This window comes from Pseudophryne corroboree, chromosome 1 (assembly GCF_028390025.1).
Source record: "Pseudophryne corroboree isolate aPseCor3 chromosome 1, aPseCor3.hap2, whole genome shotgun sequence".
NCBI classification, from domain to species: domain Eukaryota; kingdom Metazoa; phylum Chordata; class Amphibia; order Anura; family Myobatrachidae; genus Pseudophryne; species Pseudophryne corroboree.
The window spans coordinates 3384677-3399579 of NC_086444.1; positions in this window are offsets into that span (position 1 = coordinate 3384677).

Consider the following 14903-nt stretch of genomic DNA (forward strand, 5'->3'; position numbering starts at 1 on the left):
ATCCACAATGCTCGCCTAGCTGAGACTGCCATGGCATTGGCCTTTGATCCCAAAAGGCCAATATCTCTCGCAGCTTCCTTTAGGTAAGCTGCAGCGTCCTTGATATAACCCAGCGTCAAGAGGATGCTATCCCTATCTAGGGTATCTATATCAGATGACACGTTATCTGCCCACTTTTCAATAGCACTACTCACCCACGCAGATGCAATGACAGGTCTGAGTAGCGTACCTGTGGTCGCATAAATGGACTTTAACGTAGTTCTTGTTTACGATCCGCAGGGTTCTTAAGGGCTGCCATGCCAGGTAACGGGAGAGCCACCTTTTTAGACAACCGTGACAGGGCCTTGTCTACAATGGGGGGTGACTTCCACTTTTCCCTATCCGCAGAGGGAAACGGATAATCCACCAGAATCCTTTTGGGAATCTGAAACTTCCTGTCAGGGTTTTCCCAGACTTTTTCAAATAGAGCGTTCAATTCATGAGAGGGAGGAAACGTTACCTCAGGTTTCCTTTCTTTATACATACAGACCCTTTTATCAGGAACAGCAGGGTCCTCAGAGATATGTAATACATCTTTAACTGCCACAATCATGTACTGAATGCTCTTAGCCAATTTTGGATCTAATCTGGAATCACAATAGTCAACACTGGAATCAGTGTCCGTGGCGGTACCAGTGTCTGCCAACTGGGCAAAAGTACGTGTTTGTGACCTCGAGGGGTCCTGTACTTGTAATAACACAATGCCTGGGTCTGGGACTCAGACTTATCCAATCTTTTACTAATAAGAGCCACATTAGCATTCAAAGCATTCAAAACATTCACCCAATCAGGAGTCGGCGGTGCCGACAGGGTCACCCCCACAGCCATTTGTGTCCCTAATTCAGCCTCCTCCTGGGGAGAGTACTCAGCCTCCGACATGTCGACACACGTGTACTAAACACCCACAATCACACCGGGCATATAGGGGAAAGACCCACAGTAAAGTCTGTCAGAGGGACACAGAGGGGATTTGCCAGCTCACAGCCCAGCGCCAATTAACGGTTCTGAGAACACTAATAAATGCCCCAGACCTGTAGCGCTTTTAATATCAACAATATTGCACTAAATTATACTGCCCCCCCCCGTTTTGCACCCTGAATCTTGTCAGGAGTGTGAGGAAGGACCAGCGTCTCTGCTCCTGGAGAGGAAATGGTGCCGAGCTGAGAGTGAGCTGTGAGGAAGAAGCTCCGCCCCTAAATGGAGCGCTTCTGTCCCGCTTATTTTACTCAATATTTATACTGGTGGGGGTTAGGACAGTGCCTAGGCGCTAATGTCCCTTCTTGCCAGTCGAAAAATGAGGATTTTTATTGCTGCCCAGGGTGCCGCTCCCCCGCGCCCTGCACCATGCACCCTGCAGTGCTGTGTGTGTGGGAGCATGGAGCGCAGCGTTCCGTCCGCTGTGCGGTACCTCAGAATGCCGTCACTGAAGAAGTTTTCTTTTCTTCTGCTACTCACCTGTCTTCTGACTTCTGGCTCTGTAAGGGGGTGACGGCAGGCTGCGGGAGTGAGCATCTAGGCGTACCCAGTGATCATCACCCTCAGGAGCTAATGGTGTCTTGTAGCCAGAAGCAGAGCCCTTAAACTCACTAGAAGTAGGTCTGACTTCTCACCCCTCAGTCCCACGATGCAGGGAGCCTGTTGCCAGCAGATCTCCCTGAACATAAAAAACCTAACAAAAGTCTTTTTCAGAGAAACTCAGTAGAGCTCCCTATAGTGCGTCCAGTCTCACTGGGCACATTTCTAAAACTGGAGTATGGGGAGGGGCATAGAGGGAGGAGCCAGTTCCCACCCTTTCAAAGTCTTATAGTGTGCCCATGTCTCCTGCGGATCCTGTCTATACTCCATGGTTCTAATGTGACCCCAGCATCCTCTAGGACGTATGAGAAACTAGGTTTTACTGACACTTTTAAGAATTTGGCAAACTGTTTCAGGGGCATATTGTAAAATAAAAAGTTATTTTCCATTTCAAAGACTGCAAATTGACTATATCTAACTGCCAAAGATGTATTGGTAGCCACAGACGGGATGCGGTCAAGATGCCGCCAGTCGGAATCCCGGCGGTCAAAATACCGACGCCGGAATCCCGACCGCCACAATCCCGACCGCCACAATCCTGACCGCCACAATCCCGACATATAGAGGGAGAATACAATAGTGCCCGCAGCGTGGCGAGTGAAGCGAGCCCGCAAGGGGCTGCGTTCCGCTCGCCACCCCTGTCGGGATTGTGTGGTCGGGATTCCGGCATCGGTATTTCAACCGCCGGGATTCCGGCCGGCGGCATTTAGTACTGATCCCCCACAGACATTTTCAGTTATTTGCCAATGGGAAAAGCCACAGCAAAATCAATAGCTAGAAAATTAGTTTCAGAAGTTATGTGCAGATATGGAGTACCAGAAGTTACTTGCAGATATGGAGTACCAGAAGTTATGTGCAGATATGGAGTACCAGAAGTTACTTGCAGATATGGAGTACCAGAAGTTACTTGCAGATATGGAGTACCAGAAGTTATGTGCAGATATGGAGTACCAGAAGTTACTTGCAGATATGGAGTACCAGAAGTTATGTGCAGATATGGAATACCAGAAGTTATGTGCAGATATGGAGTACCAGAAGTTACTTGCAGATATGGAGTACCAGAAGTTATGTGCAGATATGGAGTACCAGAAGTTATGTGCAGATATGGAGTACCAGAAGTTATTTGCAGATATGGAGTACCAGAAGTTATGTGCAGATATGGAGTACCAGAAGTTACTTGCAGATATGGAGTACCAGAAGTTATGTGCAGATATGGAGTACCAGAAGTTATTTGCAGATATGGAGTACCAGAAGTTATTTGCAGATATGGAGTACCAGAAGTTATGTGCAGATATGGAGTACCAGAAGTTACTTGCAGATATGGAGTACCAGAAGTTATGTGCAGATATGGAGTACCAGAAGTTATGTGCAGATATGGAGTACCAGAAGTTACTTGCAGATATGGAGTACCAGAAGTTATGTGCAGATATGGAATACCAGAAGTTATGTGCAGATATGGAGTACCAGAAGTTACTTGCAGATATGGAGTACCAGAAGTTATGTGCAGATATGGAGTACCAGAAGTTATGTGCAGATATGGAGTACCAGAAGTTATTTGCAGATATGGAGTACCAGAAGTTATGTGCAGATATGGAGTACCAGAAGTTACTTGCAGATATGGAGTACCAGAAGTTATGTGCAGATATGGAGTACCAGAAGTTATTTGCAGATATGGAGTACCAGAAGTTATAGCAGCAGATAGCGGTATTTATTTCATTAAAGAAATAATGTAGTACATAAGGTATGATTTGGGAATACAACTGCATTCCATGTATCCCCCACAGGTTAGTGGGTGAGTCACAGAATCCACAAAGGGATGCTAAAGTGTTTATTTTTAGTACTGGTTAATAATAGAACCATATTCAGTAAAACCCCAGGTTATTCACATTATAAGATATTGGTTGATAGCATACCTAAGATAGGATGTTATTATCCATGAGGGTTACAGCATATATATGGTAATGACTGCATATGTTAAAAAGTCTTACTGAAGAAACGGACACCTCTGTATTCTCTAGTTTTGCCTCTCTCCCAGATTCAGGAGTAAATCTGAATCCCGACAAGCTTTAACCAGGAGATCGGGTATATCTGGAAAGACACGTGAAAGAGTCATTTGAGCCCAGATTTGATGGTCCATATCGAGTGTTGCTGACCACGCCCACTTCTGTGTAAATTAAGGAAAGAGAGACGGGTTCCAATGCAAATTTGCTCAAGTTAAGTTTGAACAATAAAATACACAAAAGTGCAAAGGCTAATTGGGCCTAAACTAGACAGACCACTATGGGTCATCATATTGGGAACTTCAGTAGTCATTGTTGTCATAATATACTCTATATCTCTAACAGGAGAGGGCAGAGGGAAACTGGCATGTCCGCCAATCCAAAGTTACGTACCAGTGTTTAGTATATAAGTATGTACTTCTTATAAATGTGGTATATATATAGTATATAAGAAGTGTGGTATCAAAGTCACTAGATCTTGTGTTAAGCAAATTAAAGTAAAGATCATGAAATCTCTAGAACAGGAATGGGGAACCTTCGGTCCTCCAGCTGTTGTTGAACTACACATACCAGCATGCCTTGCTACAGTTTTGCTATTTGGCCATGCTAAAACTGTTGCAAGGCATGCTAGGATGTGTAGTTCAACAGCAGCTGGAGGGCCGAAGGTTCCCCATCCCTGCTCTAGAAGTTCAAAGATACCAGTTAATTTGGAAATGCTGGACTCACATGGGCTCACATCTGGAAAAGGGGGGATGGACATCTGTCCTCATTACATATAAGCATATAAGGGCTTTAAATGTCTTTGGAGCAAATACATACTACAAAATAGAGTGTGACATAGATACTACAAAATAGAGTGTGACATAGATACTACAAAATAGAGTGTGACATTGATACTACAAAATAGAGTGTAATATTTTTTTTAAATGTGCATGAGGAGAACTCCAAGAATGTGTTGTGTATTTATTACTAATGAAACAAATAGTGCACAGTAAGTGGTTTAGAGAAATATTCTGCTCAAACCCAGCTAATTGGTTTAGCGGGATCAAAGAGTAGATTGTTGAAATAGTAATGTTTTTTATTAAAAAATTGTTGGCTTAGCAATTTGCATATATCTGTGTTTTAAGATGCTATTTGTTTCATTTTCCTTTCAGCCTGAAAGAAATCTGTAAACTCAAAGATGTGACTCCCCCAAGTTTAAGAAAGTACAGAAGAGCTTGGCAAGAAGGAGCCGTGAACAGTCTACCTTAATGGATATGGCCCTCATTCCGAGTTGATCGCTCGCTAGCTGCTTTTAGAAGCCGTGTAAATGCTAAGCCGCCGCCCTTTGGGAGTGTATCTTAGCTTAGCAGAAGTGCGAACGAAAGGATCGCAGAGCGGCTGCAAAATTATTTTGAGCAGTTCCAGAATAGCTTCAGACTACTCAGCGCTTGTGATCACTTCAGACCATTCAGTTCCTGTTTTGACGTCACAAACACGCCCTGCATTCGGGCAGCCATGCCTGCGTTTTTTCAACCACTCCCTGAAAACGGTCAGTTGACACCCAGAAACGCCACCTTCCTGTCAATCACTCTGCGACCAGCAGTACGACTGAAAAGCTTCACTAGACCTTGTGTAAAAAACCATCGGCTGTTGTGAAAGTACATCGCGCATGCGCAGAAGAGCCGCTTTTTTGCCTAATCGCTGCGCTGAGACCGAAAACAGCTAGCGAACAACTCAGAATGACCACCATGATGCGAACGGTTCTTTACCTTCCGTGGGATAGAGTGACAAGCACGGTCCTACGGGAACATAGCCTTTAGCACCATTATAGCTAGACTGTTTGCTTAGTCTCTTGTAGGTAGAGTTTGTGTGATGCCTTGTAGCTCAACTGTAATGTCATATTATTGTAGCTCAACTGTAATGTCATATTATTGTAGCTCAACTGTAATGTCATATTATTGTAGCTCAACTGTAATGTCATATTGTTATCAACTGTAATGTCATTTTATTATGAAAAGGAGGGACTGAGGAAGATGTATTAAGCTTAAGCAGTATCAGCCATTTTGTTAAGTAGCAGCAAAGGCGTAGTGAAAAAGAAGTATGCTTTGCTGAGAAATCATAATAAATGCTGACATTTCATAATTAGTACGTTCTGTGCGAAGCAAAGTCGTAGCTATAGTCTTGAAAATATGTTATTAGACCGTGACCCTGTGTTTAGACTTCTCCTGAAGGACACTTAGGAGGGTATCAGCCTAAGAGGAGTTATGAGAGGAGATGCATTATTGTTTTGAAATGTGACATGTATCAAGTGTTCATGCAAGTACCTTTTTTCTATATAACGCCCTGCTGAATAAAAGGGCTGGAGTCTCATTTGGTGGACATAACTGCGTGTGCTGTCTGCTTCCTGGGATTCCCAATCGATTGGTAAACAAATGGTAACGAACAGACAATTGAAGGGACTTGATAGGAGAAGGAAGCAGTCTCTGCTGTGGAACTCTGCAGCTCCTTCAGGGTTACCTTTGGTCTCTGTGCTGCCTCTCTGATTAATGGCCTCCTTGCCCGGTCTGTGAGTTTTGGTGGTCAGCCCTCTCTTGGCAGGTTTGTTGTGGTACCATGGTCTTTCCATTTGAAGATGATGGATTTGATGGTGCTCCGGGGAATCATCAAAGATTTGGATATTTTTTTATAACCCAACCCTGACTTGTACTTCTCAACAACTTTGTCCCTGACTTGTTTGGAGAGCTCCTTGGTCTTCATGGTGTGATGCCTCTTGCTTAGGGTTGTTGCAGCCTCTGGGGCCTTTCAGAAAAGGTGTGTTTATACTGACAGATCATGTGACACTTAGATTGCACACAGATGGACTTCATTTCACTAATTAGGTGACTTCTGAAGGTTATTGGTTGCACCAGAACTTTTGAGAGGCGCTCATAGCAAAGGGGGTGAATACATATGCACATGCCAATTTTAAAATTTTTATTTATAAAAAAATTTTAGTTGCATTTTTCTCATTTCACTTCACCAACTTAAACTATTTTGTGCAGATTCATCACATAAAATTCAGCAGCGGTAGTGATGGGAAATCTAGTTCACTGGTGATTAGTTCATTATGATCTCGTTCACTGAAAAGATTAGTTCAGAAGATTAGTTCATGTAGGTCATGTAGTTCATCATTTCAATCACTGACTCTGAGACTGAGAGGAGTGAATGGAATTAGATCTAGTCTAGACTATTACACATAGAGTAGGTATTTCTAATACTAGCTCATTGTGGGAGTTATAGTCTTGTTTAAATGATCAGATATGTTTAATATGTCAGATTTTGTATATTTAAGGAAAGTAATAAGTTATATAGCAACCTTATAGTGACATATGTATCTCTGCAATATTAATCCCATTGTTGGTACTGATTTTTACTTCATAATATACAAGTGACCCAAATCCAGAGTGATGTAATAAGTCACTTTTTTCTGCTTTTAAAATTCAGTAAATAAAAGAAAAAAAAAGTCCCTTTGCCCCAATGTAACAGACCTTAGAGAGAGATAAAGTGGAGATGTTGTAAAGTAACCAATCAGCTTCTGTCATTTATCTTCAACAGTCTATAAAGTGACAGAAGCTGATTGGTTGCTAGGGGCAACTGCTCCACTTTACGTCACTTGAAGGTTCATACATATCCCCCTATGTCTTGTGTGCAGTAATCACACCCTACAGAATAGCAAGCAGCACTCAGCACTGTGTCATTAGCTGATTGGGAGTTGTAGCTTGTCACCTAATATACTGGAGGAATAATTCATTGCTATGGGGGGTAATTCCAAGTTGATCGCAGCAGGAAATTTTTTAGCAGTGGGGCAAAACCATGTGCACTGCAGGGGGGAAGGGGGGGGGGCAGATATAACATGTGCAGAGATAGATAGATTTGGGTGGGGTGAGTTCAATCTGCAATCTAAATTGCAGTGTAAAAATAAAGCAGCCAGTATTTACCCTGCACAGAAACAAAATAACCCACCCAAATCTAACTCTCTCTGCACATGTTACATCTGCCTCCCCTGCAGTGCACATGGTTTTGCCCAACTGCTAACAAAGTTCCTGCTGCGATCAACTTGGAATTACCCCCTATATGCAGTTCAGGATCAGCTCCATACAATGGATATGCCTGAGCACAGCAGTGCCACACATGGTAGCTTAGAGGTACTGCACTGACTCATTATGGCTGTATGAGTCAGAGAGCTGATCAGTGATCTGTATGAATCAGTGAACTGCTGAGCTACTTGCCAGGAGAGTGACTCATGAGTCATCATGACAGTGTAGTTCAGGATCAGCTCCATACAATGGATATGCCTGAGCACAGCAGTGCCACACATGGTAGCTTAGAGGTACTGCACTGTCTCATTATGGCTGTATGAGTCAGACAGCTGATCAGTGATCTGTATGAATCAGTGAACTGCTGAGCTACTTGCCAGGGGAGTGACTCATGAGTCATCATGACAGTGTAGTTCAGGATCAGCTCCATACAATGCATATGCCTGAGCACAGCAGTGCCACACATGGTAGCTTAGAGGTACTGCACTGACTCATTATGGCTGTATGAGTCAGAGAGCTGATCAGTGATCTGTATGAATCAGTGAACTGCTGAGCTACTTGCCAGGGGAGTGACTCATGAGTCATCATGACAGTGTAGTTCAAGATCAGCTCCATACAATGCATATGTCTGAGCACAGCAGTGCCAGACATGGTAGCTTAGAGGCACTGTACTGACTCATTATGGCTGTATGAGTCAATGACTTAGAGAGCTTATCAGTGATCTGTGTAAATCAGTGAACTGCTGAGCTACTTGCAAGGAGAATGACTCATGAGTTGTCAGGACAATGTAGCTCAATCTGCTCCACACCATGTCTGAGTACAGCAGTGCCCCCCTGTGGCAGCAGAGATGTACTGACCCATGAGTCTTACATGGGAGAGCGGAATAACAGTGCTGCTGCAGAAGCACCTGCACACCCAGTAGGAGATTTAGCACAGCAGTATGCAATGCATTGCTCAGGACCCAGCACCAGAAGCAGCAGCAAGTGTTTGGACATCTGGACTAATAGGACAGTGATTGTACCACAGAAAGGTGAGCAGCATGACACACATGCTCACTCACAGACACACATAGACTCTGGCTAGGCAGTGCAGAGGATATTTTTATTACATCTGTATTGCTGGGCTGTGTTGTACTTTTAACCTTCATTTTACATCATCAGAATCAGGAAGTAAAAATCCAGTGAGTGAGGCAGCGAGTGAGGCAGTGAGTGAGGCAGGGAGTGAGACAGTGAGTGAAACAATGTGAGTGAAACAGTGTGAGTGAAACAGTGAGTGAGGCAGTGTGAGTGAGGCAGTGAGTGAGGCAGCGAGTGAGGCAGTGAGTGAGACAGTGAGTGAGACACTGAGTGAGACAGTGTGAGTGAGGCAGTGAGTGAGGCAGCGAGTGAGGCAGCGAGTGAGGCAGTGAGTGAGACAGTGAGTGAGACAGTGTGAGTGAGGCAGCGAGTGAGGCAGTGAGTGAGGCGAGTGAGGCAGTGAGTGAAACAGTGAGTGAGGAAGTGTGAGTGAGGCAGTGAGTGAGACAGTGAGTGGGGCAGAGTGAGGCAGTGAGTGAGGCAGAGTGAGGCAGCGAGTGAGACAGCAAGTGAGGCATAGTGAGGCAGTGAGTGAGACAGGGAGTGAGGCAGCGAGTGAGACAGTGAGTGAGGCAGTGAGTGAGGCAGTGAGTAGCCTATTGGAACTGCTGTGCTCTATTCTGTCTTACTCCTCCTTCCATCTTTACTTCCTGATGAATAATCTTTGCCAGAGCTGTGACCTGAATGCAGTAGTTCACGTTGAAGATGAGTTCACTTTGACATAATCAGTCATGAACTGCCCATCACTAAGCAGCGGGGATGCAGAGCAGGGAGAGCACCTTTCCAGCGTGGCGCCTACCTGCTTTGCATCCCTTTGCTGAGCGGGTAGCGCCGAGCCTGCTGACATCCATACACCAAATCCAGGCAACAGGTATGGAACCCAATACCAATAGTGCCCAGAGACTTCCTTAGATAGGGAGTGGTTCAATTTGGTGCCAACATGATGTCACCATTTCCCCCCATTAAATTTACCAGTAACCAGAGCCTCCAGCACAGCGGCAGGGAGAGAGGAGACACCAGCAGATGGGGAACGGGGGAGAGCTGACCTGACGGACGCACAGCAAACAGAGAAAGGGACTACCAGCCATGAAGAAGGACACCTCAGCATGGCGCCCACCATGGACCAGCTGGGAACCAGTGCTGCCGGACCCAGTAAGTAGGAATTGGGCTCTGGCATGCTGTGACACGGGATTGGGTATGGGTGACATATTGTTATTAATGTATTTGACGTACCCCCAATGATTGCTGGGATGAACGTTCTACAGAACTTCCTGGAAGAACTGATCCCAGCCCTATAGAATGAATTGAGAACAATGACAAGACCTGATAGAAGAGCATTGCAGAAGATGATAATATTACTGCGAGGGCATCAGAGAATTGTTAGCCTGAAGGACGTACAGTAGGAGGAGTCCTGAGAAGAGCCCTATACAGTCATAGCCTAATACGAAGCAATCTGACATCCCACAGCGTACAGTGATAGAGGCCTGTGAGAGCGTGGAACGCACGTGACCAGTCCAGCTGGACTCAAATCAGCCCATTGCCTTATTGTCTAGAGAAACTTTCCTAGATATTCTCATACTGGGACCATGTGTATTGTAGCTGTACAGGCACAGGGCGGGGGTGGGGGGGGGGAGTGACACACCCTTAGTGGGAACAATTCCATAGTGGGTGCGACAAGACCCTATTGGAAAAGTACAAGGCGTCCTACAGGTAGCTAAAGAGAATGCGGCCACTTTGGAAGAGTGGTTGTTATCCAACATAGAATTCCCATGGGAAATACTCCACCAATCAGAGAAGAGCATCAGTATATTTACTAGAGGTCGACTTTAACTCATTTTGTGTGTTTTTACTGATTTTTATATGATTTAGCAAATTGGAGATTTAATAAAGTCGAAAATCGCCTCGCAATTGAAACTGAACATTGGAAAAGCAGATGTTTTCTTATTGGCGAATTGTAAAATCAACCGAAAATCGAACACAAAGTTGACCAAACAATAATCTGATAAATGACGGGTGTTCTTCATCTCTAAAACACATTCTATTGCCTAAATCTTCACTATGGTGCCTAGAAAAGTAGAGATGAATCCGTACTGTCACAGCGCGGCTCCGCTCAGGTTACCATGCTGCGTGGCTGTTGATTATCAAAGAATCTGCGTGTGCGCTGGGAATGTGTAATCAGTTGCTGCGCCTTTGCGATGGGCGTCCCTGTACTTTTCAGGGTGGCTGGGTTTTTGCATAATTTCGTACATAGTGTGTACAATCGCCGCTGCGATCACCATAGCGTCTGTCAATGAATCATGTTAATAATACTGTAGGAACAAAATGACATGATTTTAGCTGGTTTTATCCATCTTAAAAGAAATCAAGAAACACCTGAGGATCAGCGCAGAGCTCTAATAAACAGGGAGCCGACCGCGCGGCTGACTGCGGCTGTAGGAGTTATGGGGCTCACTCAGAGGAGGATGCAGAGTGACCGCTGTTGTGTCTTTGCACTCCCCGCCCCCAAATGGCTCAGGGGGCACCGCGTGTGACAACACAGGACCCATTCTGCGCATGTGCGGAGCCCCACCATCGGAGATGTAGCTTCTCGCATTTGGTATGTTCTGCCCAATAGAAAATCAGTAAGAAGTGGTGGTCGACTCTTGGTTGATATTTTTTTATTATTATTAATATTATTATTATTATTATTATTATTATTATTATTTGTTTTTATATTTTTTTGATTTTCGATTATTTTTGTATGTATTTGGCGTCCATTTGTAATGGAAGTGACAAAAATGACTGACTTTAGACTTATAAGAATCGGTCAACATAAATAATTTTTTTTTTTTTTTTTTTTAAATCTACTGTTAGTAAATGTGGAATTTTGACTCTGGAACCGTCTGTTGATGTAGGCCGATTTATGAATTCTTTTTTAAGTCAATCCCATGAGGAAATTAAGCCCATGAGGCCAGCTGGGGTCGGAAGAGATAGCCACAGTCCGTGGGCAGCCACAAACGTACTAGTCAAATAGATGGATGGGCCTTGATATTTTGTGTAGACTTGAGAGGCTTGAACCTGGTGGCTCACAAAGATATGTTCCTTCTGCCCAGGAGCGAGGAATCCCTGGAGCGAGGAATCTCTGGAGCAAGGAATCCCTGGAGCGAGGAATCCCTGGAGCGAGGAATCTCTGGAGCCAGGAATCTCTGGACTGAGGAATCTCTGAAGTGAGGAATCCCTGGAGCGAGGAATCTCTGGACTGAGGAATCCCTGGCACCACTCAGTCACTGAAATACAGATTGTGTGTAATTCTAAATAGATCATTTGCTTCCTGATGGTTAAGCTTTCTGCATGTGACTCTTCTATGTGCTGACTGGAAAGTATCCCAGAGATGAGCACCACTGTCAGTGTGCGGCCTAGTGAGCTTACATCCGGTTACAGGAGGCGGCACCACCTGATGCCAAATAATAAATGTGAATATGTACAGACATCCTGATAGAGTCACATACAACGTTTTCAACACATCTGGATTGTAGTGTCTGCATCGTCTTGCCCAAGATGATATGTAAGATCAGACCTCTGAGAACATGTGTATGTCTGGGCAATGCCAATGCCTTCACTTAGGAATATCTTCCTTTCTGGGACATTTGCTTGGGGCTATTGCTTTGTGGCAGATCAGGGGCCTTTAGAGGGTGGCCCTGCCCCACACTGCCCCTTCTATGACTTACCTCCAACATACAGAAGTAGTACTGTACAACATGGGGCTTCCTGATACCAGTAGTGCGGTATGCTCAGTACCGCAGTGCGGGGCCCTTGGGGGAATGACTCGGCATCACCTCGTATATACTGTATAGCTATGGAGTCTAGCGACGCCATGTTCTGCTCCCAGTATGAAGTGTATCTAGGAGACAGAAGAAGACAATGATGCTGGGCAGATGTCCTCGTGTACAATATAGGGACAGATACAGGGAATTACGCGCAGCGGGCAGAACCAGCGCAAACAAGGAGCCGCTCAATATTAGGTTTTAACATCACCAACAAAAAGGGACAGGAATAAACCTTCCAGAGGTGCAATGCTCTGCAGACGTCTAGGACAGGTCAAGATCAATGCAGCGGATTTTCTCATTGGAAATGCAATGTTTTCGGACGTAACCTTGACTTGACCTTGGTTCTTTATCTATCGGCCTCTGGCACATTCGTGTAGATCGGAAGCTCTTTGGGCCACAACGGATTTCATGTCCCTGTTACAGTTTACACAGGACTGTGTACGTTGGCACGGCGCCATGACAATACTAAATGCATAGCTCAGAGTGTTCTAATGAGCGCAGCTTAAGGGTTGAGGTGTTAGAGACATTCCAAAGACCATTTACTGCTTCCAAGATATGCAGCTGCCTGTTTATTCCAGCGGAAAGAGGCCGGAAGCTGGGTCAATGCGCAGGACTGCAGAAGACGGAGCCTAGATTGTAAGCTCTGGGGGCATCGACTTTATCTCTCTCCCGTTTACTGCCAATACATAGGCGTTATATATATATATATAAGAAAAACTGCGCAACAATCACGTTTTATTGTAAAGACTTATTAAGAATTCAGAACTCTGTCAGGGAAGACACCGGGAACGTTCACTGTAGCTCTACCACCTGTACTGAGGTGGCCTTTACATAGCTTCCCATACTATCGGAGGGGGCACCAACCAAGTGCACCAGCACCCACCTACTCTATCTGACATCAGGGGTCACCAACCAAGTGCACCAGCTCCCACCTACTCTATCTGACATCGGGGGGCACCAACCAAGTGCACCAGCTCCCACCTACTCTATCTGACATCGGGGGCACCAACCAAGTGTACCAGCACCCACCTACTCTATCTGACATCAGGGGTCACCAACCAACTGCACCAGCACCCACCTACTCTATCTGACATCGGGGGCACCAACCAAGTGCACCAGCTCCCACCTACTCTATCTGACATCGGGGGGCACCAACCAAGTGCACCAGCACCCACCTACTCTATCTGACATCGGGGGCACCAACCAAGTGCACCAGCTCCCACCTACTCTATCTGACATCAGGGGTCACCAACCAAGTGCACCAGCTCCCACCTACTCTATCTGACATCGGGGGGCACCAACCAAGTGCACCAGCTCCCACCTACTCTATCTGACATCGGGGGGCACCAACCAAGTGCACCAGCACCCACCTACTCTATCTGACATCGGGGGCACCAACCAAGTGCACCAGCTCCCACCTACTCTATCTGACATCGGGGGCACCAACCAAGTGCACCAGCTCCCACCTACTCTATCTGACATCGGGGGCACCAACCAAGTGCACCAGCACCCACCTACTCTATCTGACATCGGGGGCACCAACCAAGTGCACCAGCTCCCACCTACTCTATCTGACATCGGGGGGCACCAACCAAGTGCACCAGCACCCACCTACTCTATCTGACATCGGGGGGCACCAACCAAGTGCACCAGCACCCACCTACTCTATCTGACATCGGGGGCACCAACTAAGTGCACCAGCACCCACCTACTCTATCTGACATCGGGGGCACCAGCTAAGTGCACCAGCACCCACCTACTCTATCTGACATCGGGGGGCACCAACCAAGTGTACCAGCACCCACCTACTCTATCTGACATCGGGGGGCACCAACCAAGTGCACCAGCACCCACCTACTCAATCTGACATCGGGGGGCACCAACCAAGTGCACCAGCACCCACCTACTCTATCTGACATCAGGGGGCACCAACTAAGTGCACCAGCACCCACCTACTCTATCTGACATCGGGGGGCACCAACCAAGTGTACCAGCACCCACCTACTCTATCTGACATCGGGGGGCACCAACCAAGTGCACCAGCACCCACCTACTCTATCTGACATTGGGGGCACCAACCAAGTGCACCAGCACCCACCTACTCTATCTGACATCGGGAGCACCAACCAAGTGCACCAGCTCCCACCTACTCTATCTGACATCGGGGGCACCAACCAAGTGCACCAGCTCCCACATACTCTATCTGACATCGGGGGCACCAACCAAGTGCACCAGCACCCACCTACTCTATCTGACATCGGGGGCACCAACCAAGTGCACCAGCTCCCACCTACTCTATCTGACATCGGGGGGCACCAACCAAGTGCACCAGCACCCACCTACTCTATC